At 42.3% G+C, this 27,856-nt stretch overlaps 1 long non-coding RNA gene across 3 annotated transcripts in view; it reads right to left on the bottom strand.

Moving 5' to 3' along the window:
• LOC118612410 overlaps positions 1-27,856 on the bottom strand; it is a 197,228-nt gene that overhangs the window by 20,377 nt on the left and 148,995 nt on the right. For 2 of the 3 annotated variants that reach the window (XR_004954833.1, XR_004954834.1), the window contains 4 exons: positions 4,715-4,930; positions 2,905-3,093; positions 2,615-2,712; positions 180-1,643 (listed from right to left, as the gene is read on the bottom strand). This is a non-coding gene — a long non-coding RNA (uncharacterized LOC118612410). The remainder of the gene's footprint in view (positions 1-179; positions 1,644-2,614; positions 2,713-2,904; positions 3,094-4,714; positions 4,931-27,856) is intronic. The other variant, XR_004954832.1, reaches the window with a different exon arrangement.

The raw sequence follows: 27,856 nt of genomic DNA, 5'->3' as shown, positions 1-27,856 counted from the left end.
GTCATTAAACTGCTTTTACTTCTCTTACAATTTCCATAAGTTGTGATCTTTCAAACGTGCAAATCAATCTGTCCCCTTGGTACAGTCACGTGCATACCAGGCTCTCACCAACGCATTGGCACGACACAATCGTTCACTTCACTTTTAGGTCTGTAAACAGAGAAGTTACAAATGCTCACCTGGAAAAGCCTGCATCTCTATTTCAAGTTTGACGACCTGAATGCTGGGACATTCTCAAGACATCCTCCTCAGGTGTCCTGGGGGCATGGGGTGAAGGTGAGGCTCCTCAAGGTACGACATCACACTTAGACGCAGGCACGTAGAAGGGGCACAGTGGAATGTTTCACTTCTTCACACCTGCGGAGGATCGTCTTTTGTGCGATTCTTAGCCTGTGTTTGACGCATTATTTGGGAGCCTTCAATTCTGCTATCTGGACGTCATGAAAAAAATGGCACAGGGAAAACTCCTAAAAAATGCCAGAGAGTAAAACATATTAAAGGGTAGATTGAACAAATGGAACATACAATGTTTAATATAGATAAAAACAGTGAAACGAATGAGAGTTTAATTTTTAGAAAGGAACAGAAAGACCAAGCAATAAACCTGAAACATTTATAAGGTACAGCTCATGCCACCTCAAACTGACGGCCACCAACACATCCCCCAGATGAGTTCTGCTTGCAGAATGCAGATAAGAGCTGTGGCTGGGCAGCGAGCTGCGGCGGTGGCCAGAGGCCGGCCCTTGCCCTCGCATCTCAGGCAGAGGAGTGCGCGTCGTATTAAGGCACCTGTCACCTGCCGAGCTTCCTTGCTTCCCTTTCTACTGATGCCATATAATTGCCACAGACTTAGTGGCTTAAAACAACACAAATGTATCACCTTGCAGTACTGTGGGTTAGAAGTCCGACGTGAATGTCACCGGGCAAATATCATGGCGTCAGCTGGGTCGCGTCCTTTTCTGAAGCTCCAAGGGGAATCCGTTCCCTTGCCTTGACTAACTCCTAGAGGCCACGCGCGTCCTTTAGCTAGCGGCCCCTTCCTTCATCGTCAGAGTCAGCAGCAAACATCACTTCTCTCTGACCCTACGCCCATCCTCACATCTGTCTCTGAGCAGCCAGGAAATGCTCTCCAATGTTTAAGTATGTATGCGATTGGATGAGGCTCCTCTAGATAACCCAGAAAAATCTCCTTCATCCCATCTGCAAATCTCTTCTGCCATGAAAGACAACATAATTACAGGTTCTGGGGATCGGAGCAAGCACGTCTTTGTGGGGCGGTCTGGCCACCTGGTTCTCGCGACCACGTTGTCAGCAGGGAGGGCCAGGTCATGTGACGTGCACCACCTAGGACTTGAATGGTGTGGCCTTCTATCGGCTCACTCCCTGTTCCAAGTGTGTCAATCTGCTCAGTCCCCTTGCTGTCCCTATATATTTGCAGTTTATGTAACAAACTGCGCAATCTAAGCATCTTCATTTGGTCTGTCTTTCTGTCTCATGAGCTCTGGAATGATCAGCCTGAGTACCTGGAAGCTACCGACGAATCACCATCGTTGCCCACACAACGGGATTTCCTCTTAGCCGGTCCTCAGCGGAAGCCTCAAGCCCCACAACCTCATATGTGTAAAGCATTTGCAGTTGATCAACTGCAAATGAGAAAATAAATAATTGGCCATTTATAAAACAAGGTTTTAACTAAAAGAATAAAAGATCAAAAAGAAACTTTGAAAGCTGAGTAGGAAGAAGCAGATATAGAAAGGGAAGCGGTTTTAATTCGGGAGAAACGAGAAACCAGAGGGCGTACTGCTTGGATGGCCAGGAACGATAACTTTGATCGAAGCCTGGAGTCAAAGAGGGAAATAATTTGTGGTAGACGAGAGAGGCCAGCCTCAACATAGGGAGAGTTTAGAACTAGAAAAATAACTCTGACTTTTTAGTAGCGCAGGCCCCCATATAAAACAAAACAAAACAAGACAAGGCAAGAAAACGCTGATTTCGGCATATTCTGGGCCTGAATGAAGACAAGCTCACATTTTTTGTGTCTCGGGGTTTTTTAGTCTTATTTTTTAAGCTGACTGCTGAATCTACTCTAGGCACCCATTATTTGCTGATCTACATTAACACACGAACGTTTACTCTATGCCTGTTGTATGCAAAGCAAAGCGTCGTGCTCCATGGTTTACGCCTGGCTTTGGAAAAACAGAAACTGAAACTGATGCCTGTGGCACGTGGCCTTGGTGCCCTGGCTCCCTCTAGCCCTCCTCGCCCCCTCCCCCCACCCCAGCTTCTCACGCTCGCTTTCCCCTGACTCCGTCACCCTCCTACCCGCCGTTCGCACACCCCATGCTCTTGCCACCTCAAGGACTCTGCCGTCGCCTCCTCCAGGATGCTCCTTTAAGATGCTTCTCCAGGCTGGCCATTCCCTGTGTTGGGTGGGTGTTCGGATGTCACCTCGGAGAGGTCTTCTCTGGCCACTCCCTATAAAGTACCGCCGCCTGCACCCGCAACAGCAACGGCCTGCGGCGCGGCCTCTTCACAAGCACCTGTGGCAATCTGCAGTCCCCTTGTTGATCTGTTTACTTGGAGTTTGTCGATCTGCTTCTTTGTGCCTACTTACCGGAATGCAGACTCCAGGAGACAGGAATTCCGTCCATGGCCCTCGCCATTCTGTCCCCGTCACCCATCACTCCGCGTTTTGCACACGTCAGATAAAATCTAAATGACGAAATGAATGACGAGGCGAATGAATGGGTGAATTAGATCGTGTATTCTGGTAAAGTCAGAATTTATCCTGCGACTGAGACATGAGATATGTACATATTTAAAATGATCCAGTTTCTAAGAGTGTACGTTTGCAGTTCCCAACAGTATGTGTTCGTAGTTCCCAAACTGTGTGCCAGAACTCACCGGGGAGCCTCAACGAGCACGCGGAGGTGCCGCTGGGTCTTTTCAGCCTTTGCGGAAATCAGAGCAGCACCTGAATGCACCGGACACCACGGGAGCCGCTAGATCCGGGCGGTGCACGGTTTCAGCGTTGGATCACACCACACCTTTGGATGATGTCATATCTTTTTGAAGCTGGGTTTTCTGTAGTCGCTGTAATAAAAAGCAAGCGCCATGCAAAAAAATCAGCATGAAGCAGGAAATGAAGTTGGCACATTTCAGTCAGACTCCAAGATTCGAGAAACTGTACAGTGCCCGACAGATAAGCAATCCCAGTTATTAAAATCTGAACTCTCCAGGAGCCGCATTAAAAAAAAAAAAATAGTAAAAAGAAGCAAGTGAAAACAATTTTGATGATATATTTTATTGAACCCAGTATGTTTAAAATATTACCATTTCACGTGTAATTGATATAAAAATATTAAGGTCCCATTTTTAATTCCTCTCTGCATCCTAAATCTTCAGTTCAGACTAGCCATGCTCCAAGTGCCCACACACGTAGCCAGTGCTGGTCTGTAGCCATAAAATGCTCAAGCAGGAGGCCTGTTCCACCACAGAATTCTGAACTGCAATTTTATTTTTAATTTAGAGAAGAAAAATTTAGCCAGATCTTATGGCAAATACCGATAATGGAACACGACTTAAAAGGGAATCTAAGAGGATAAAATATTGTTTGCATTTATTACAAAATAACAGTCTGTCAATTCCATGTTTCATTCATCTGATGTAACGGAATTCTTTTAATGAGATAATCTGTTTAAAGCATCTACCTAGTACGTGGCCGAAGTAAAATCTGGCTAGGTATTGTCATTACTAATGCGAACGGGAACATAAAAGTCTGTCGCTATCCGTGAGTGACCAAGAAGTCAAAGGACCAGGGTACAAAGTCCCCATCAACTACTTTTAGGCTCTTTCTGGTAAATGCAAGCCAAATAATTATGTCAGAATATGTTTGTAAATTCAATGCAGAAGGTGAGTGGTAAATTTAGCATTTCTTAAGCATTTAAAAAACTTTCAGGATTCTGAGCCTTATTGCATTATGCAGTTCTGAGGGTCTCAAAAGACAAGTCTAAAATCTATCTTTACTGTTTTGATCAAGACTAATCAGTGTTTCAACCAGGAATTTTTAGAGTCTGCTGTTACTCATACCTCCTCGGTCTGTCCCGCGTAGGGGCAAACTCTCTGTGCCAGGGTTTTATTTCCGTGCTCTCCATTAGGAAGCCCCACTCGTCACCCATCCATGATCCTTCCCACTTGGGCAGACACGCGGCCACTGTACCCATCCTCACCCTGGTTAAGGCAGAGCGAGCATCCCTTTCAGGCGTGAATTAACGCTAACCTTCGTAAGGATGTATTTAACCTCTTAAAAACCCTGCCCGTTTCTGAAGTAGTCATTGTACTGAAATCAATAAATCACGGAACCCCACTGGGAGGGAAATTTCCTGAGGTCCCCGAGGCCAGGCCTGAGTGGAACTAGTAAACACTGGTTTCTCACAGACATGCAATTAGAACATCTGTTTGTGTCTTCTGTGCCTATTAAGATGTTTACCCTGTTAATTGTAGGCATCACATGGGGACCCACCAGTTTTCGCCCCCACCATAGGAATTCAACAACAGACTTCTAACCCCAGCCAGCCACCTCCCCGCTCAATTAGCAACGTGTCCTCTTCAAGGGAACATAAGAAACGCGCTTCGTTGAAAGCAAAGGAGAAGCGGTGAAAGACAATCATGAGAAAAGTCTGCGGAAGTTACAGTGCGGAAAACTGAATCTCACCACCGTCGTAGTATTTAAATGGTCCTGAAGTTTCCTGATTACGTTGATTACATCGAAAAGCGCCACCTCTGGGGTCCAAGCATAGATTTCGAGCCTCTGCCAACATTTTTAAATGCAAAATCCATTAACCTTTCCAGCTGTGCCATTGATAATCCAGCTCGGGTTTTTCTGCATGAATGGGTAGTAATCTTTTGTATTGTCCTCAGTCTCAGAGTACTAAGAGAAATAGAGAAAATGTACCCCCAAATGCCTGAATTAGAGGTTACTGAAAATTAGTAGTGATATATCAGTAAATCATCTACATTTTAAAGTTATACTAAATAGAAAAATCATGAATTCATAAACTTAAACCATCTGAAAATGTTGAAGTGTTGGTGAGATTGCATTATATAGGTCACAGATTATGTTCTGATAGTCTCATAACCTTTAAAGGATATTTAGCACACCAAAAATTGGGTTTCGGCCATCTGTCCGTAACATTTATAAATGCACAAACTACTTCATCAGCCTTTAATGTCGTCTACACCTGGCATTTCCCCTTAACTTGTTCTCATTTGCAAAAATATTTATATAATAGCAAACATCTATAAAAAAATCTCTAAAACATTTTTGACATTTCACTTACACGAATTCCTATCAAAGAATCATTCTAATATTCTAATGAGGAATAAAAACAGCGTGAATTCCATCTTCATTCATTATTCTGATGATAATGAATCACGACGTTGGTAAAGAATAACGGCATCGGCTAAGGATAATGATCACAAAACAAAAGCGTGCAGTGGGAGATATTTAGCAACCAGCTTGCTCGGTGCATCCAGCACTGTCTCTGAAATATAACAGCTGCTAAGGACAGTATTTCTATGGCACCAGCCTTTAAAAGAGGAAATTAAAAAGAACATAATACTCACCTGAAATTAAATTTCAAGATGGATTTCACATCACTACTTAAGTTAAAAATTCCGAACCTCCTCGAAGGTAAGCACAATCTAAGCAAAAACTCATTGGTTAAGCATTCTGCCTAAAAGTGATATATTTCAAACATCTGGAAATACTCCTTTGCTCCCTTCTAAAACTCTGAAGACCTACTCATTGCCGAAGCTTGATGAGGAAATTTTATTTAAATGGCTATGGAACAGGTATTCTCACCTTGGAGCTGTATCACCACAGGAATTTTCCAGTTCACAGAATACCCTGGGCTGTTTACGGCTAAGACGTATATTTTGAAAAGGTGGATGGAAACCCCCCTCGGCTCTCAGAACCAATTCTGCCGTCACACAGCTTCCGCACAGCTTACCGGTCACTTTATGCGCCGCCGCCACGCTCAGGAGCTCCCGTACCTTCGAGGAGCACATTAATCCTTCGTCCTTATAATATCACAAGTTCCGTCTCTGGGTTAAACCAGGACGGTAGCTGCGCTGGGGGTCGGATCCACGCGGGAGTGATCTTGACCTGTCCCTGTTGTCCCTTCCTCAAGGACAGAAGGGGAGGAAAGAAAACATGCCTGTGTGTATATACTGTTTTTGCTCACGCTGTGACATTCGGCAGAGATGAAAACAGAAAAGGAATACCAACAGCCTGTGGCCCCAGTGTGCCCACTCTCAGCCACTACGCCAGTGACCTCTTCTTAACAGAAACGGCAGCACCTACTTTAAACACCCACTGAAGCACATTTTTATCGGGACTCTGACCAGAAAAAAAAATGGGATTCTTCTAAATAAGGAACCCATTTTAAGGATGATGTGAAAAGATTGCCACAAAAGTTTCATGTTGTTCCTCAAAATGCAGGCATGCAAATTTGGGGGTGGGGGGGAACGCAATGTTTATAATAAAGCAAATAATTTGGTTTTGTTTAAAATTAGTATGCACATGTGTATATGTCTCTGAGATATAAATACACTTTAGTGGAATAGTTTTTCTTGATGTAAAGCTACAAATAGAGCTACATTCCTCAGAGAACACAGCAGACTCTACAGCTGTACAACTGATTAGGCGTGATACGGCCAACTCCACTTATCATAAAAATTGACCAGATTTCCAGCATGGTTTTGATAACTACAATATATGAGAAAGCATGTCATATTTCACATTGTTAATCTAGACTTAACCGAAACTCAGCAGTGTGGAAAGAATTAATTTATATAATAATCATTACATCAAAGTTGAGTACCAAGGTAAAAATTTACTAAATAAAATTTCCGACACCGTCTCTAACACATATGGGGCTAAGTTCTAGAAAATGCATCAAAATCAGAAAAATAGCGGTGGGAGGAAAGAGAACGTCATTTATTCTTTAAACTTTGTGATCCTTAGAAAACAAGCAGCTAGATGAAATTTTTTCAATTGCAGAATAACAAAATGTCAGGATTGGAAGGGAAATAATTATATCTAGTCGGGGACATCATTCAGAAAAACGACGTCGGATTTTAAGGTTATATAAATTTATCATATAAATTTGATGATCATACACGAGGAGAAGCTCAAATCAGAATGCAAACACTTAGGTCAGATTTTTTCTTAGCAAGTCATTGTACGTTTTTAAACCCTCTGCACAATCTCAAGCTGTTTTTACACCTGTAGTGCCTGGCGGCCTGGACGGTGTTGCCGTGTGATGCTGCTGTTCACCTCGTCACACAATAAAATTTTTCATTGACTTTCCAGTCTCCTCAATTATACTGTAAGTACCTTAAGGACAAAAGCAATATATCTTCTTTTTTCTCCGTTGCTAGCATCTAGTGTACCATTGTTCTATAAATATTTGTTGAATTATACTAAATCCAGCATGGTAAGTTTTAAGGACAAGGAACATCTATTTTCCTTTTTTTGTATTACACATTTACACGCCAAGGGAAAGTGTGTGTGTGTACTACATACATACATATATAAATTAGATGTATTTATATATGACGTGTAAACGTACATTTATATGTAATGATATATAACAGTATATATCATTACATATAAATTAGATGCATATGTATATTAAAACTGCTCTGTCATTAAACTTGAGAGTTTTTATTCTTGAATAGTACGGTTTAGAATGGAGAAATTATTTCAAGTTATTGATAAATATTTTGGCATCATATGTGGTCAGACATAGAAGTTCAGGATTTAAGTCCTAGAGCCCAAGTCAAAATGTTTCGAAGGACCCCTTCCTTGTGACTCAGCCCCCGAGGCTGGGGCCCGCAGGGAATTCAAGCATTGCGTGAGAAGGAGCTGTACCTATACTGACTATAATGGTTAGGAAAAAAGAAAGGACAAGGAAAAAAATAAACAGAATGAAAAGGCAAGCCTATAGGTTCTCATTAAAAATAAAAACTGAGTTATAGAGTCAAAAGAGCCATAGTTTGAATAAAATAATGAGACGTAATCATGATTGTCAGCCTGCCCTCGATTTTGAAGTATGTAAACTAGTATGATTTAAGATGACCGAAGAGCTAAAAGAAATCACTGCCTACTTATCCTGACTGGCACATATTTTCTAGAATTAAAAAAAAAAACCCTCCTTATTTGTACAGTATGTCGATGTAAGACACTGATAGGACTGACAATAGGTGTCTACTGAAAACCTTCCAAAACCCCTTTATCCCCTTAGACCCTAACATGACTCACTCTGTCAGAAGTATGTAACAAAAACGAAAGAATTATCCAGGCGATGTGAGTTTTTCCTCAACAGCTTTTGTATCTGGATCGCTTTTCTTTTGTTTATAGTCTGTACTACCATATAAGCAAAAGAAACCCACTGCCCTATGACAAAAAAGATTCCCCGCCCCCACCCCCACCCCCGGCCCCGCCTGGGCCTCCGAGGGAGGGACCCCGCCTGACAATTAGTTCTCTGAATTCACTGAACCTAAACAAAGGCCAGGGCCAGTTTCCTTTGGTCAAAAGAAGCAGTTCCCTTTCTGTATCTAAGGGGATCCTGCAGGAAAACTAAAAACAAGAAAAGACAAGAGACTGACCTTTTCAATAAATAGTATATGCAAGAAACAATATGAGATAAGGGTTTTTAGGTTTTTTTTGTTTTGGGGTTTTTTTTTTTTGCTATGATAATTTATACTTGGAAATACAATTTAATTTGTTTTTCCAATTTTTCTCCAGGTGTTCCCATGAAACACCAATTTTCTTTGGTAGCCTATAGCCACTACCATCCCATAAAACGTTTTAATGGATTCGGATCTTCTGACAGAACACTATAACAAGGCCGCACACCAAAAATCATGACAATGCACACAAAAACTTGTGTGTTGAAACAATTTTGAGGAGTGAATTTTATTCAAATAGGAGCAGCCACTGAGAGGCGGTGTGTACAGTGCAAGAAGCGTGTTTATTTATTTTTTCTTTTATTAAAAGTAATTACTAGTATTTTATTATTTTTTAAATTTATTTTTATGGTGACATTGGTAAACGAAATCCAATAATTTCCGCTGTCCACTGTCACCACATTTTTGACCCCCTTTACCCCATCGACCTCCCCCCGCCCCTCACCCCATACCCTCTGGTAACCACTAGTCCATAGTCCATGTCCATGAGTCTCTGTTTGTTGCTTTTAGATTTATATCTCCATATAAGTGATATCATGTAATATTCAACTTTTCCCGTCTGGCTTATTTCACTTAGCACGATTATCTCGAGGTCCATCCATGTTGTCGCAAATGACAGTATTTCATCTCTCCTAGTGGCTGAGTAATATTCCATTGTATATAAGTACCACGGCTTCTTTATCCAGTCATCTATCATAGGACACTTCAGTTGCTTCTATGTCCTGGCCACTGTGAATAATGCTTTTATGAACATCGGTGTGCAAATATCTTTTTGGATATGGGATTTCAAGTCTTCGGGGTAAATACCCAGCAGAAGGATTGCCGGGTCATATGGTAGATCAATTCTTAGTTTTCTGAGAAGCGTGCTCATTTAAAAGGTAAAGTCAACAAAGAACGCTTCAAAGTCTTTGCAGGGTTTTCACCCACTGATGATCGTTCCAGAGCTCAGATTCTGCACCAGAAAGTCACACTGGATGAAGAAAGGGACAGCTCAAGATGACCAGTTTCACCCTGCGCTCTTGATCTAGAGTCTCCTCTAACCCCTGAGAGAGTTTTTTGGCTGATTCGGGGAAGCGTTTTTACTGACACATTTTGATTTTACTTCGTTATAAGGAAAAGATTTTCACAGATAAAACATGACTAAGGGTGACCAAAATATTAATTATTTCAGCTAGTGTGGTGGCAATCACTTGTTCCAAACTTCTGCTTCACATTTCCAAAACAATAGGGCCGCTTTTTCAGTGACTAAGTAGTTTGTGTACATATGTTCCCATGCTCTTTAAGAGGAGATCTTAAATCACTTTTTTAAAGTTCATTATCAGGCGAGAAGTTTCCCTACAGTAGTTCTGTGATCTCTCAGATCTTCATATGGACAGGGAGTGTGTTATCAAGTGGTATTTTCATGGTATGTCATCCAAGAATCTTCAGCTGGCTCAAAAGCAATGCAGATAACACAGCGGGCGCCCTTGACCTCGCCAGTCAGCCCCGACCCGATGCTCCAAGCACCAAACCCGCAATGAGCCTTGAGCACAAGGGCGAAGAGAAGCCGGCGGATGTCAGGGAGCCTCCCTCCGTCGCTCCACGGTCATCGAGCAGAGACGGAATGTCTGCAGAGAGGAACCACATGCTTCATGCCCCCAAGGGCGTCCGGGTGTCCTGGCTCAGCGGAACGTGCCCGAGGGGCCCTCTGATTAGGCACAGTCAACCATGCAAACCCTGAGAGCCACAGGGAAGGCCTGGGCATCCTCCCCGTGACCTCCAGCAGCCCAGAGGACCCGCCTGGGAAGTCGCTAAGTGACTAAAACCCTGATCCTTAAGTTGAATCTATGCTGGAGTGGTAACATTTTTTTCTTTAAAAAAATGTGTGTGTGTGTGTGTGTGTGTGTGTGTGTGTGTGAGCATGTGTTTGTCACATCCACTGCCCCTCCCCAGAGTCCGTTTCATCATAAACTACCAAATTCATTCTATGGCTACTATTTTTAAAACTTCCTCTATTACTGGGTAAAAATAATTATGACTGTTCACTGGAATCAGATACTATACATAACCAAACACCGAGGCATAGGAAATAGTGGAACACACTCATATCTGCTTACACACTTCAAACGGGCCTACTTAATCCTCTTTTGCATATTTTATTTATATTTGTCATATTTGTCCGCATAAACCAGTAGCGCTGTCATCTTCTGCGTCCAGCACAAAAGCAGGAAGAGGAAGGAGGGGGCCCCGTTCGCTGCTGCGGAGATGAGATCCCGGGCACCGGCCAGAGCAGAGCGCGGAATCGGCCAGCCGAGGGCTCCATATCTGATCGAACCCTTAACCTCACTGTCTCCTTCCCTTCTCCGAGTATTTATTTTTACTCTGGATTTTAGTCTTTGGCCTTCGGTGCCAGAAATATTCTTCCATGCTCAGATAAGGCTCTTTCATCCAGCTCCAAAAATGTTGAGGGGCGAGGGTCAAATCCGAATTCCTGCTTATCCTGGGACAAACGTCTCCAACGCGACGCGCGGAGGGAATGTCTTGACGGATGGCCGTCTCCACGGCCGACGGGAAGCTCTTTGCTGTCGTGTTTCCTTATCTCCACCATACCCCCTTTTTTAAAAAAAAATGTACATAGCAGCAGTGACAATAAGTCGCTTTGGGTTCTTCCCGCTCCCTCCCGAGCGAGGCCGAGGACAGAAGGCCCTGCTCTTTGGTTCGGCTCGACCCTACCTGTGTCTGGCTCCCACCCCTCGACCAGGTCAGCATCCCAGGACGCTGGGACAGTGCCACGTCTGCCACCCAACGGGAAACGGGGTAAGCCCGGCGCTGACGTGGCCTGACAGATGTGTTCCTCAGGCGGGAGATTTGACTCAAGGCTCTTTCATGGACGTCGTTGACACAGAGAGGAGTAAAGGAGAGAGAGGCGGAGAGAGAGCCGGGGTGCCACGGTGGGCGTGTTTCGCACCCCACAAACGAGTGAAGCGACCTCGCCGCTCTCCCCCTCCTCATCCGTCCTTCCTGTCTGCAGGTAAATGCTTCTGAAATACTCTCGCAGCTACCGGCCGAGCAGCGACACACAAACCTGTGGGTCCTCGAGGAACACGGACGGCTGCGTTGAGGGGGTGAAGGGACGAAGCCCGTGGGAACACGCGGGGCCGGGGCACACCTGTCTCTGTCTCTGGCATTCCCACGGCACGGGGCAGAGCCCGGCCGCCGTCCGATCTGCGGCTCACTCGCGGCAGCCGGAGGTGGCCAGTAATGTCCTCGCCTAATAACAAACGACAACCCGAAACGGGGGCCCCCCTCGGGCCCACGGGCCGCACTCCTGTACTCACGACGGGGCAGCCCGGCCTCTGCACCCGCGACTCAGAAAACGCGCGCTCCAAACGGCGGGGTCACAGCCTCCGCCTCCGCCACGCGGGCTGTGCTTGGGTCACGATGAACAGCGACCCCACAGGGGAACACAAACCTGCCGCGAGACGAGGCTCGCGGCTTCCGAAGGGTTTCTTTTTCAATTAGCGCGTGCGTACAAGTCACATTATAATCTGAAGATGATCACAGGACCAGATTAAAACGCTAATTATATGATTTTCCTTTCGGTGGTAGCAAGCATCTCTTCCCACAAGCGTGGTATTTCCCAGGTGCAATGAAGTAGCCACTTTCGGGATCCTTTTGTGTCTTTTTCTGCAGATTTAATCTTTTAATAGAACCGGTTTTAGTACACAAAGATGCTGTAGTAATGATAACATCTTCCTCTTTCTTCCTTAGGAAGGAACTGTGTGAGAGATCACGAATTCCCGATATCCTATATAATAGGCCTCCTCGGTATATTTTTCTTCATAGATGAGCCACTACAAAGAGCAATAAGCTATTCCATTAAATAAAACTACATACATGACTTTAAGATAAGCGACACGTGTATTTTTTACCTTCGGAGGAAATATGACATAGTAACCAATGAAACAGACGTGGAGTTCACAGTTTGGTGCATTTAGTTAGGATCATTCCATAAAAGCCAAGGAAAACACGTTAAATACACACTGGGCATTGTTTTAACACGTAAGCTCTTTCCCCCACTTTTTTAAAGAGCACAGGCGGTCTCTGAGTCTGTGTTCTCGTGAATTTAATGAGGGCTCAGGGCGAACGACTCGGGAGGCCGACGGCAGATGCCACGTCGGTCCTGGCCCTAGGCTTACACAGCGGCCTGCGGCCTCACTCACGGATGCACGGGCATGACGCTCCCTCTCGGGTACTACGGATGTGGTAAAAAAAAAAAAAAAAAAAAAATCTAAGGCGTGATAAGGCTCAAGGTCTTTTTTCATTTTCCTTCCCATTTTTTCTATTTATCTTACAAAGACACCCTGACAATCTTCAGATAAAAGCCCTTCAATAAATTCAAAATATCTCCGTCTCTCATGCTCACACAACCGACTTCGACCCAAAGTAGAGCCTACGACAAAAAATGAGGATAAACAAGGAAACAGGCAGCGAGGTGGATGGGATTCAGACCCACACTGGCCACACAGTCTTCCCCTGGCGTAATCGCACGGAGGTGTGGAGCCTTTCCTTCCCCATCCTCCCAGATCTGCTTCTCTTGCCGCCTCCTCATTATTAAACGTGACTCCTTTGACCAACAAAATTGCCACTCGGTGGCCACCTCTGGTACATGTCAAAAAAAATCCAATTTAGTGCTCTTACACTTGTCCCAAAAAGCTCAAGGCAGGTTCAAATTTACATAAAAGCTATTTGCTAGACATGTCGATGAAAAACATATTTGAGCAACACAGGTAGTTTTTTATTAAAGTTGGCCCTCAGTGCTCATTTTTAATAATTTTCATTACAGGAGCCATAAAACTAGCAAATTTAGAACAATCCCACTCAATAAAAGAGAGTTGGATTTAATACCCCGACGTTATTGCCTGAACAATAACAATTTTAAAATTAATAAATAAATTCCCAAACCATGTGTGATCGGGCACACTGACTCATTACGAGAGATCCAATTAACCTTCTGAGCCTTAGGGGCCAAATGACTTTGCCAGAATGTGTTGTAAAAGAGTATTGCAAAAATATCACTGATTCCTCTCATAGTCCTTCAAAACCGGGGAGAAGCTGATTTTCCAGACCTTAGTGCAAATGCATAATACATCAGTGAAATCTTGATCTTCCCCATCAGCACTTACAAGGCAGAGACATTAAATGTCCATCCTAGGATACAGGGGAGGCTCACGCTGCTGGAGGTCAAAGTACTCAAGGCAGCAGTGGTCACAACACCAAAGTCAACATGACTTCTGACTTGGATTTCCAAGAAGGGGACTTTTCAAAGCGGACCATCTCCATTCTAAAATGTGGATGGACATCTGTCATATGCAAAACTGTAATAGAAAACTTGGTCTGATTAAACCACAGTACTGTGTCTGCTAGAATGTAACCTAACACACTCGGTAATATTTAAAGACAAACACAAGAACAACATAAAGTTTCTTGGTTCATTTTGAAACTTAGGCAAATAGGAATTCTTTAAAATATGATTTAATACAATAAATCCAGCCACATGTCATCACACTATGATTAAAGAAAAAAAAAATGTAACTAATGTACTCTGCACACGTGGTCTTCTGCCGTCTGACCCCAGACTGGCTCTGCAAACTCCGCCCTCACCCCCACTGCCAGCCTCGCTTGGGGCACCCCACCCCCACCACGCTGCCCATCACACACACACACACTCACTCACTCACTAACACACATACGCCCATCACCCGAGGCTCCAACCCGAAGTGAAAGCATCACCTGCAGCTTCAGGAACACTTCAAATTCTCTCTCGCCCCGAATTCCTATAAACTGATTCCTCCGCCTTACCTCGCTCCCCTTACGCCCCCACTGCCCAAACTCACGCCCACGTTTCTTTCTTTGACGTCTTCTTCTTCGCCCCTCCAAAACATACACAGGCTCCAAAACTGCCCCAAATGTCACATCCTGCTTTACGTTACAGGGTTTGCCTCCGCACAGAACTTCACCTGGGTAAATGAACAAATAAACGGCCCTGTCTTCTGGCAGAGAAATCCATTAAACCCCAGAGCCCTCACAGTACATTTCATTTCATACTAAATATTCCACACCGCGTATCGTACTGACATTCTAGCCTTCGAAGTTATTGTACTTTTACCATCCAGATTATGTTTCATTTCCAAATAAGTCTCCAATTTCATGGCTTGTGGCGTATTTGATTTGTTGCTTAAGCAAACAATAACGAAAGGCACATCTCCCTACATCATAAAATTAATAAAATTACGTTAATTGAAATTCGTAGAGAAACTAAATTCTTAGAAAAACCACGTATAATAAACCCTCCTGCTTTTGTCCTTAATAAGTAGACAAGCCTAAGAACGTCCTGATAAATGATAATGTGAAAAACAAAAATATCAAAAATATGAGCCATTTTTATTCTGGCATTTTCCTTATAATGATCATTATCGAATCGCGATTTCAATTATATTATGGTGTTAACGTTAGGTTTGCTAACAATACTCATCATACTTTTTTTTCCACTAAAAAGACATTCTCCTGGTTTAAAAGTCATTCTCGAGGCGGGGCCTAGGCAACCGCACCAAGGAGCGTTGATAATGCGAACACTGAGTGTAAGCGAAGCGAGGCTCGCTCGCGTTACTACGCCCAACGGAAAGCACACACTCGCCCCTCTTAAACGACGGAACCGGGGGGCCGGCCGCCGCGGCGTCGCGCTCGCTTTCAGGGTCCAGCCCCTCCGCGTGCCCTAATTCCTCGACTCGGGACCTCCGCGCCGGCACCCTGTGCTGCCTCCCGAAGCGATGCACGAGGGAGGGCGAGCGCACGAAGCGGGAAAGGGAGGGCCCAGCCCCCCGCCACTGCACCCCCGCGCCTCGCACCCAGGCCGCGCTCCGCAGCCCCCCGTTTTGCAAGCGACTCGCACACGCGGCGACCGCGCCGAGGCCCGGAGGCCCGGAGCGCGGACCCGGCGGCGCCACCTGGCGGCCACGGGCTTTCCCCGCGCCGAGCCCGGCCCGGACAGCGCAGGACCGCGGACGACCAGCTGGCCAAGGCTCAGCGGCGCCCTCGCAGGGATGCGAATCGCTCCCCGTAATTGTTCCCGCTCTCGAAGCCTCTGGAGGCCCCGCTGGACATCTAAACAGCCACATGCTCGGCGCACGAAGGCCTCTAAGCGCGCTGAGGTGTGCAGAATCGGGGCGACGCAGCCTCATCCTCGGGGCGCGCCGGAGGCCGCCTCCTGCCTGTGCCGGAGCCTGAACTCGTGAATGGCGGGCTTGATGGGGATGCTGAGCTCCGATCGGTAATGCTGAAGGGTGATTTATCGGCCTAGAAATATTCGGTTAACCACTGAAATGGTCGTTAGTTTGCAAGGTGAATGCGTTGCTCAGCCTTAACTTAGGACGTACGTTTGCCTAACGCTTGAGAATGACAGCGCTTACTTCTCTTCATTATTTTTTCAGGTAAATATGTAATATAGAAATGCGATGAATACTATGGTTAATATATGTTTTCCACGGTAAATCATGTGAATAATAGTTATTTCACGTTTATATAGTTCGAAATTCTTTCCTATGTATGATTTCACTAAATTCACAAAATTGCTCTCAGATAGATTAATGTTCTGCCCCATAATCCTTTGAAAAAATGCACAAAAAGAGATCTTCTCTCTCAATGGTGATACCAATCCTAGTTGACTATTTTGTCTATATTTAAACCAAAAATTATAGATCAAAAAGAAATCTCTTAATACTTTATTATTGTTAAAATCCTGGTAGCGAATGCATCGAGTAGATTAGAAAACAATGTGCTTACAATTAAAAATGTTTTATCCCAGAAGAGAAAAATTACCTTCAAATAAGGTGGCAATTCACTAATAAATGTTAGGCAGAAAGATTTAATTAAAAATCGAACAATCAAAAAAAATTTACTTAGATATATATATCCTTGACTTTATAGAGATTAGCTCCTTTAACATTAAATTTAAATAAAATAGTTATGAATCAAATATATAAATTACATTTAGTTATAACTAATCAACAGTTTATGATAAACTCTTCTGCACAGACTATTCTCCTAGAATCAATTCTCAACTTTACTTGTTAAGTCTATATTTCCCCATGTGTCTAAAAATAATAAAATTACTTGAGATAGTTGCTTCATGGTCTCAAATAGAATAACAATCCCCATAAAACCAAGGGTATATATTGTATAACCAGGGAGACAAGATATCTCTATGCCTAAATATCGAAAGTCACTTTTCAAATCAATATTTTAAATATAAACAAGCATGGAAAAGAGAATGTTTTTACAGTAATACCTAGTTTAAAAATATTTATGTTTAGAAGTATCCCATTGGAGACTTCTGATGGGGTCAATTATTGTATAATAAACTTCTAAGCGCTTTTCTGTGAAAGAAGTCAAGTTATCAAACTCATTCTTTTTCCAATCATAGAAAATACTTTTAAATATCAGTATTTATTTGTGTAATGTCATGAAAACCTATAACATTTGTTAATAAAGCAGAGTATGTGTTAAAATCTAATCCCTATTCCCCCAGAGATTTATTTCATACTATACTTTGTTTTTGCTTTTATAATAATAAATACGGACATGAGGAGTGCACAAAGCCTTACTGTGCTTTGTCGGGGAGCCAGCCAGACTAACACAATTGCTCTGATTTTAAACCATGTTTTACTTAAGACTAATTTTTCATCAGTGTTAGAGGTTAATAACACTGTTATTTCCTCTATTACCTGGATTTAATAAAAGCAGTGGGGCATAACATTCTGCAAAGCCAGGCAACAGGAGGAAATAACACAAATGTTAACCTCTAACATAACTATAATGGTAATTACTCCAGTATAGTTTTAAAATTAATGCCTTTGGGAGTCTCCCAAATGCCCTCCCCCCCCCCCCGCCCCCCACAAAAAAATAGCTGTCTCCTCAGTGTTTTAACAACTACCAAGATCCAAGGTCAAGGGCAAATTCTGCGATCCGTTTATATGCTTAACAGCTTTTATGCACCATATCACCCTGTATTATGAGAGCATGTTATATTAGGAATAAAACATTGTAATAAAGTAATAAAACTGTAATAATAAATGAGCTAAACTGACGGACACGCGGAAAATGTTAACAAGAAGATGCTGCAATACGAGAAAGTTGATCCACCTCCTTATATGTCAAATACGAAATCGAGTTACACACTAAGGTAGATCAATCTCCAAATTAAATACTTAAAAAAGGGAAGCAGGCAAAACAGTTTCCTCTGTATCCAACCAGCACTTTCAAAGAGGCACTTATCAAGTTCCCATTGATCGGTTCGTGTCTTTGTAAAAATCACTTGTGGGTATTTTCCTGTATGAACTTGAGCAGTTATTTCTAGTTGATAAGCATACTTTCCTAATGTTTTGGCAGGAAGAATTAACGTCAGTTTTATTACATGTCAGCTCTGCCTTGCGTAGCACCAAGTCATGTCAGCAGCCTCTTTGGGAACTGTCGTCAGCAAGTTTAAGATTAATTTCTATTAATTGTCTCGGATCCTCAAGCCGTATCGTGTGTGCACCGAGAACCAAATTTCAGAACTGTTTTTCGCAACCCTGCTAGGTCTCAGCGTTCTGCCGGCCCACCGAAGAAAAATGGTCCATGCCGTCATCGTTCAGACACAGTCACTCCTATAGCGAACCTCGGCCATCTTTCACTTCCTGCCATCTTTTCATCTTCAATTTCCAAAAGCAAAAACTATGTGTCCGGAGAGCTGCCCCGGAGTTCGTCAGGATCCTTTCTAAGTAATAAATTCCTTAAAAACACGGATCTGTCACTCATTTCCTGTGTTCTTCAAAGCATGGGTGCTTGGTGGGCACCCCAAAATATTTACTGATCAGTACTTACCAATAGTGGAACCAGGAAGGAAAAATCTTTGTTCAGTCGGGTTGTTCCCATAGATATACCATGTAGCTTTTATCTTCTATCGGAAATCTAACTGCTGTTCGGCCATTTGTGACATAGATTATGACAGTCGAAGCCTACGCACTGAATTTGTCTTGTCCTCTGACAGTTGGCAGGTAGGGTAGGGACTGCAGTGGTAGCTAATTCTCTAACAAACAATTCTAATTAGCATGACAAATAGAATTAACGATAGCAACGTCATGTTTAAAAGAACCTATCGGCTTTGTCTTTGGAGAGTTTTAAGTCTTTATCGCCCCATAAAACACAGGGAGGAAAAAACTTCAAATGGGCCTACAGAAAGTTTCAGAAAGGGATATTTAGGATGTGACGGATGAGAAGGATCACCAGTGGCCCAGAGCCATGAACAAGGTCACCTAAATAGCCAGAAAACCCTGCTCAGGTGTGGTTTCTTTGCTGTGCATTCACACTGACTCCTGTATGGAGAGGAGGCCTCTGTGGTCCTGAAAATTGCCAAAAAAACCTCCTGGCTGAGTGAAGCAACAAACACAGTCTGTGGTGGTAACCGCTGGGGCGCTCCGTGTGCACCTCGCTTCTCTAAGAGACCTCTCCGCAACAAGGCAGAATAACACGAGCTCAGTAGGTTGGGGCTTCAGGGAGCAATGAGAGACCCAGAAACAGCGGCCAAGGGCAGCGAAGCCACACAGTACATTGTTTTAAAAGAGTGGGCTGTGTTAACGTCCCCAGAATCACTTGCCGGGTATATTACCGCGTAATTATTTCAACTCTCAAAGTTTCCTCACCGATAAAATTAGGATTAAAACTGTGTCTGTGTCAAAAAATCAATAACATAATCTATGCAAAGCAGTGATGGGTACCCAATAATTGTTCTCATGCATTAAAGGCTCCCTAAAAGCCACCGAGGAAACCCAGATTGCCTTATCAAATGCAAAACATTCATCTGTTGTTATCAAACCAAGAATTCCAGGACAAGGCCTTTGATTTAGAAAGATCCAGAATATTAAAGAGATTCTCAAAAGACAAAAGCCATACCTGCCCCCACAAAGAAAATGCCACCTTACTTAGTGAACTATCAATAGCTAAACATTCGAAAAAGAAATGATTGTTTCCTCTTATAAATTTTTTTTCCAGAAGGAAATAAAGTCAAACTGTTACTTATTGAAAATATTCAAATTTGTATGTATATTTGCCAATATAACAAAATCTGTCAAAATAAAACAATGGCAATTAATACATGACCACTGTGCCCGAAGGTTTCAGAGGCTGATGCCGGGAAAAGCTCACACAGAAGTAACCAGCACCGACTGCTGAGTGCACCAAGCAAGGGGATTTAGAGCTTCTGGAGAGGAGTCCGAGGGACAAGGAAGAGTCCTCGGAAAAGTGAAATAGGCCCCAGACCTAGAAGACTGACTTGGGCCAGAAGGAAAATGTATTTTGTCATTCCCTGAAGCGAGATCGTTTTGCCTGCAGACTCTAGGAATATAACCAAGTACAGAGCTGATTGCGCCACACCCTCCCCAATGAGAATTACCCAAATGGTGGAGAGAATTTGGCCCACGCACCCCACCATCGCCACGATTACTTGGGTAGGGAGGAGAAGCTTCTGAGAGAAAGATGAGTGCCTTGCTGCCCCCACACAGCTTGGGAACTGCTTAGAGCCCCTCTTCTTACTTGGCTTTGTAATTTTTAGCATGTGTAACAAAAACGGATGTGGACTACTTCGAGAGCCAGCTTCTTGGCCAGAAGTCCCTAAGTTCGTGGCATGTCCTCTGTCCAGAAGTTAATCCTTGCCACTCACGATGGCCTCTTGCCTCTGGGGAACCAACTCTTATTTCGGGAAGACTTCTGCCCTGGGATCAGGCACTCCACCAAAAGAAGGGTGGGTTTTTATAAAGAAAACAGTTTTTACCTTCACAGGTCCTTCATCTCTGTAAAATGAAACTCAGGACTTCCCCCAAATTCACATCCATTTTCTAAGAGGAGAAGGTGACGATATATAGATATCTCAATGTAATAAAATAGCCCAAACATGTAAATATATCTGTTTTTATGCCATTACCGCACTATTTTGATGATCGTAGTTTTGCCGTGTAGTTTGAAATTCGGGAGTGTGATGCCTCCTTTCTTTCTTGAGTTTTCCTTGGCTTTTCAGGGCCTTTTGTGGTCCCATATAAGTTTTAGGATTAGTTGTTCTAGTTCTGAGAAGCAGGCTATTGCTATTTTGTAGGAACTGCACTGAATATATTGCTTTGGGTGGTAAGGACGTTTTAATAATATTAATCCTTCCAATCGACGAGCATGTCTATCCTTCCATTTATTTGTATCCTCTTCGATGTCTTCAGTGTCTTACAGTTTTCAGACTTTAGGTCTTTCACTGGTTTAAATTTATTCCTAAGCATTTTATGCTTTTTGATGCAGGCGTAAATGGGATTGTGTTCATTTCTCCTTCTGATAGTTTCTTATTGGTGCAGAGAAATGCAGCAGGTCTCTGTCTATTGGTTTTGTGTCCTGCGAATCAGTGAATTCACGGATCAGTTCTGATAGTTTTTCAGCGGAGCCTTTAGGGTCTCCTGGATGTAGTGTCACGTCATCTGCACATAGCAGCTGCGCTTCTTCTTTTCTGATTTCGAGGCCTTCGATTGCTTGTTTTCTGCTGTGCCTAGGACTCCCAGTACTATGTGAAATAGAAGTGGTGATTGTGGACAGACTTGTCTTGTTCGTGATCTTAGAGGAAAGTCAGCTTTTCACAACTGAAGAGGTCAGCTGTGGGTTTGTCATATGTAGCCTTTATTACGTTAAGGTATGTCCTCTATACTTACTTTGAGAATTTCTATAGTGAAAGGATGGTTTTTGTCAAAGATGTTGTGCTTTTTCTGCAATACGATTTTTTCCCTTCTTTCTTTGATATATCACATTGATCAGTTTATGGATGTTGAACCATCCTTATATTTCTGCCATAGATCTCACTTTGCCATAGAGTATAATCCTATAATGTATTGTCGAATCCAGTGTGCCAAGATTTTGTTGAGAAATGTTGCACGCATGTTCATCAAGAATATTGGCCTGTAGGTTTCTTTTTTTCTGAGATGTTCGTTTGGTGTTGCTATCAGGACAAATGCTCATTTTGTAAAATGAGTTCGGAAGAATTCCTCTTTCTTCAATTTTCAAAATAGTTTACGAAGGACTGGTATTTGTTCTTTAAATGTTTGGTAGAATTCACCTGTGAAACATTTGATTCTGAACTTTTATTCATAGGAAGTTTTTTGATGACTGCTTCCATTTCATTGGTAGTAATTGGCCTGTTTAGATTTTCTGTGTCTTCTTGTTTTAGTCTTAGAAGGTTACATGCTTCTAGAAATTGATCCATTTCTTATAGATTGTTGAATTTGTTGGCCTATAATTGCTCTAAGTATTCATTAATGATTCATCGTATTTGTTTTTCTTTGTTTGTTCTTCTTTTTCTATTCCTTTAAGTATAAGGTCAGATTGTTTTTGAGACATTTCTTGCTTCCTGAGGTAAGCCTGTATTGCTATGAATTTTCCTCTTCAGACTGCTTTAGGTGTGTCCCATAGATTTTGGGTCATTGTGTTTTCATTTGTCTCAAGGTATCTTTTGATTTCCTCCTTGATCTTGTCGTTAACCTATTCATCGTTCAGTACCATCTTCTTTGGCATCCATTTGTTTGTGTGTGTTTGGATTTTTCTTGTATCGATTTCTAATTTCATACCACTGTAACTGGAGAAGACTCTTGATGTGACTTCAATCTTCTTAAATTTACTGAGACTTTTTTCGTGGCCTAATGTGTAGTCATTTTTGGAAAATGTTCCATGTGTGTTTGATAAGAAGGTCTATTCTGCTGCTTTGGGGTGAAATGCTCTAAAAATATCAATTAAGTCTATCTGGTGCAGTTTGTCACTGAATGCTGCTGTTTTCTAGTGGCTTTTCTGTCTGGCAGATCAGTCCACTGATGTCAACAGAGTGTTAAAGTCCCGCACTGTGAGAGTGTCATGGTCGCTCTCTCCAGTCTGTCGGTCCATAGTTGCTGTATTTCGGTCCTCCTCTGTTGGGTGCGTCAGTGTTGACAAGGGTTCTGGTTATATCTTCTTGGAGTGATCCCTGTGTCATTATGAAATGTCTTTTTTCGTGTGTCTCTCGTTGCCTTTGTCTGAATGTCTGTTTTGTCTGACGTAAATATTGCCACCCCTGCGATCTTGTTTACATTTTCGTGAAATACCCTCTCCCGCCCCTCGACTCGCCGTCCGAGCGTGTCTTTTGATCTGACGTGAGCCTTTGCTAGGCAGCGTGTCTGGTTTTCTTTTGCCAAGAATTATAATCCCCTTGTTTTCTTTTTCCTCCCCAATTTAATTATTTTTAAAAATGACAGTTGACATTCAGTGTTCTTTTATATTAGTTTTAGATACACAACATAGTAGTTAGACACTTATAAAATGTGTGTGATAATCCCCATGATTAGCCTGGTACCCAGCTGGCACTATCCGTAGTTGTTACAGTATTATTGACTATATTCTCTAAGGTAGACTTTACATCTCCATGATTACTTTGGAATTACCGCTTTGTATTTCTTAATCCCTTTGCCTCTTTCACCTAGACCCCCAACCAAAAGTTGTATTAACTCTAAAAGGAAGCACTGGAAAATACAAATATTCTGAGTTTAAACAAATTTTTACCACGTGAGCCTAAGATCATTATCTTTCCTGAAATACATGAACAATCTAGCCATATATAAATATTATTCACAAGCAACATTTGCGAATGAACAATTTACTACGAAGAATTAGAGAGGATACTTGCCCGGTGGGCTTGGAATTTAAAGTTAAAAGCAAAATGGAAACTCGTAAAAATCCAGAGAGGCTGAGCTATCTGTGTTCCTTGTGGGTAGGGAACAGAGATGATATCTTCGCTTCCCGCTTTTGATTCGGTCGAAAAGCGAAGGGCCATTATTAGTCCATCCATCAAATAAAACCATCGACAGGCGCTGCCGCCACCGGCACTGGGTCTTTAAAAATGGACTTGAAAGAACATGGAAAATCAATTTTGATAAACATTGGTACTAGAACAATAGTAGCTCATCCTGATGCTGCTGTCCTAGGACTTCCCCAACTCGCCCAACCAAAGCAGGTAAGTGACCCCAGTGCAGGGACCCAGGTGGGGCAATTCTGGGAATGGAAGAACCCACAGCCACAAAATATCACTGTGAGAGCCTAACGTTTGTATGATTCTTTAACTTTAAAGAGCAAAACTGAAGTGGAAAACAAAGTGTCCTTATTAATACTCATCATCCTCTCGGTAACCCTGTGAGACAGCAAGGATATCAATTATTTGACGGATGAGGCATAGAAGACTCCACAAACTTGCCTAACTCGTCCAAAGTTCCAAGACTTACTAGAAATTTTAGAACTGAACTGATGTCCTCCAATCGAAGTCCAAGGAATCCTTCTCTCTCCCAAACTGCATCTCATCGTGTCCGTAGTCTGAAGTTCACGAGCAACCGAATTGCTTTGCCTTCTCCTTGCAGGTGTTCCGTAGAATTCCACTATTACTTAAAACAGATGTAACATAACCTTGGCCGAAGCAAGATAGAGGAGCTCTGAAAATTATTCTGCATCTGTTTTTGTTATACATGGTCACCTTTGTCACACAAAGAGACAAAAAACATCCATAGGCCCTGGTTCTGCTACCAGTAGTTGAAAATCGGTATTTTATGTCCTCGATGGCCACATTTGATTTTTTTCTAAGAGACAGAAAATAAACAAAAACTCTATGTGCTGTTACCTCTGTTTGCAAGAACTGTGACCTTTGCCTCTTATAAATCTATTCAAAGCTGAAGTCTGGAGATTGGGTGTTTTTCAGGGATGTTCAAAATAGGCCTCATGCTTTACAAGAGCTGCAAACTTTTCTTGGCTTTTCTGATCCACTTTATTTGATAAAACTTAACTAGTAAACAAAGTGGCTGCATATCCTCTACAAAACATCCATTAGGTTATCTTGGCTTTATAACAGACTACGGTTTGTTTGCACAAAGAATTAATGAGAGAGGTTATTGAAGGACTTCAGTCTCCTCTTTTCTTCTCCTCTGACAAATTGTTTGCAATACCAGCACTAATGAATGCAAATAAAAGTAACTGACATTCGAATGAAGAGCTTGCTTTAAGGGATTCTAGCTCCACTGTTAAAGTAGAGAAAAGATGTTTCTTTTTACTAGGCCTTTGAGAGGCTTGATATTACGGCAGTGGAAATTTCTATCAATGGCTATGTGGCCATATTGCCTCAGCTAGCATTGAGTGAGCCCAAGCTCAAAAACTTGATGCATAAGGCAATTTCCTTAAGTAGCGGTTCAGGCTCGCCATTTAAAATGTGGCCCTGTAACTACACACTTCTCATAATGAAGGTCTTGTTGGTATTTAAATTAGTTGGAATTAACATAATACATTTCTATGCCTAGAAACATGTCAAGTTCAAGAACAGCTTCCATAGCTAACGTTTCCAATGGTATCGTGAGAATTTGCTGTTGGACCGGAACCCCGAGCAATGTTGCTCCATCCCACTTGCCGCAGACAATGACAAGGTTGAACTTCCTGGGCGAAATCGTGAGTCCTCAGCGTAGAAACAGAACCTCTTACTCCCATCTGTCAGGAGTCGTCGGAAAAGCTCGTTTGACAGCCAACCACCCTGGGCCACCCGCACCCGAGGGGGACAGATTTCCAGCCACCCTTGTCTATCAGAGCATCGATTTCTAAGGTGGCATGCTTGCCTTCCAAGAGACCCATGATGTGGTCTTTTTATATTACTTTTTAACTTAAAAACTAAGAAAGAAACTAAGTTTCCTAATATTTAATATACAAATTGGAACTGGTTCCATTATTAAGTTTAAGGGCAGAGGAACTAGGGATTGCATGATAGTAAATTTCAGGATGACATTTCATTGACTAAGAAAATATTTACAGTAATTTGCGCTGAAATGAGGAGTCAACATGAAGATTCTAAATATCATAGAGTCTAGTTGTCTCAGGGTAAAGTCTTGAAAAATGTTAGAGAATTTGAAGATGAGTTACATGTTTTGCTCTTTAAAAAAAAACTTTCAAATTTCTGAACTTTTCTATGATTAAAAATGCCTGCTTAGCAGGATTTAAACACACACATGTACCCTAAATACATCCCAGTGTAAAAGAGGCATTTTTAATAAGAAATGAGAGAATGACTGCTTTGGACAATAATTCCTGCTATCAAGACAGTTTTGAAAACAGATGTTTGGCAAGGTTTTCGTCACTATGCAACTTTGTTCCTGAAAACAGCTTAAGTGTGTCAATTATAAAACACTCGTCAGTATCTTTTGAAAATTAAATGTTATATATTTTATAGAAATATATAATATTTGTTAATTTGTGTTAATGTTTTACATAGAATTTTACATCTATGCTTATAAATGGGATCGGCTCACATTGTCTCTCTCTCTCTCTCTTTCTCCACCCCCCGCCCCCAACTTTGGTGAGTTGGGAAACTTTCCTATTCCTCAATTTTTGAAAGTACGCCCAAAATAGATTTTAACATTCCTTTGAAGATTTAGTAAAAATCTTCAAAGTACTTAAAAATTGTCTGTTTTTGTGCCTGTTTTGTGGGTAGTTTCTTGACTGTTGATTACTGACTATAATTGTTTTAGATTAATTTCTTTTTCTGCCAATTTTGGTAACATAAGAGTGTCCTAGAAAATTGACCAGTCATCCAAGTATTAGTAAAAAAAAAAGTTCCTTATACAGATACACTGTACATTTCTAATATTTCTGTTCTGCACATAGTCATGTGCCTAGATGTAGCTTCTTGGTTGCTGCTTTAGGAGGTGGGGGGGGGGATTTACTTTTCTTGGTGTTCTCTGAGCTTCTTGAATCTGTGGTTTAGTGTCTGTGATTAATTTTGGAAAATCTCAGCCATTTTTATTTCATATGGTTCTGCTCTATTTCCTTGTTCTTCTCCTTCTGGCATTTCAATCATGCATATGTTACATTTTTTGCAGTTGTCTCGCAGCTTTTGGATGTTCTGGGTTTTTTATTTTTATTTTTTGCATTTTAATTCAGCAAGTTTCTGTTGACCTATCTTCAATCTCACTAGCTGTATCCTCAAAGACACTCCTCATTTCTGTCTTTGAGTTCCAGCCTTTCCTTTTAGTTCTTTCTTATAGTTCCCATCGCTCTGCCTCCATTACTCATCTGTTCTTGCATGTCGTCTACTTTTTCCTGTAGGGTCTTTAATTTAGTATCATAGTTATTTTAAATTGTGATCATCCAACATCTGTGTCATATCCAGGTCTGATTCTCATTCTTGCTTTGTCCCTCCAGACTGTGTTTTTCTTGCTTTTTTAGCATGCTATGTAAATTTCTGGGGCGATGGGAGGGGAAGCCAGACAAATTATATTAAAGTTTGCTATGAATGTAAGTGCTGGGGTACTCGGTTTCCTCGAGTATCCTTATCTTTATCTTCCCCGCTGACTTTGGGCTTCCATAAGTCCTCTTCTAAAGAGACAGTCTTCATTCTACAGCTGTTTCCATTACAATCCACTCGTATTTCATTGGAGCCCTGCTGGTGTGGTAATAAAGTGTGGGAGAAGAAAAGCATTCTGTAGCCTTATAATTAAATCTCGGTTTTAGTAAGCCTGGGCTGTGACCTTCACAAGGGCTTCTCTATGGTATAAGCTCATCCCCCTCGGGTGAGACCAGAAGGCCAGCTAGCATGAGAATGCCCTCCCTTGACAAGGCTCTGGTCAAGTCCTTATCCTCAAGCATATGCTTTTCTTATGGAGAACTCTTGGAGAATATTTCGCAATGATTACTCTTCCCCTCTCCAGACAAAAGCCACAAGGGGGTCTTTCTTGGATTTTAGCCGTGAGACTGTGGTGAGGTTCCTGGAGTTTAAAGCTCATGGGGACCCCATAAAACTGTGGACCGCACAGGTTTCTGACTCTCGTGCCGGTCCTCACTCAGCCTCCAGCATTTCCTCAAAATCGCCATTTAAGAGTCCCCACCAGATTATGGCATCAGCAGCTTCCCCTCAGGTAAGTAAATCTCAGCTATCACTCTGGATTTGCCCTCTTGCCCAAATTTGGGGTGGTCGTTTGCCCCGCTGTCTGATGGGTTCAAGAAAAGTCATCAGTTT

The sequence above is a fragment of the Rousettus aegyptiacus genome, unplaced genomic scaffold, assembly GCF_014176215.1.
Source record: "Rousettus aegyptiacus isolate mRouAeg1 unplaced genomic scaffold, mRouAeg1.p scaffold_m13_p_16, whole genome shotgun sequence".
NCBI lineage: Eukaryota > Metazoa > Chordata > Mammalia > Chiroptera > Pteropodidae > Rousettus > Rousettus aegyptiacus.
This window is presented reverse-complemented; position numbering and strand designations above follow the sequence as displayed.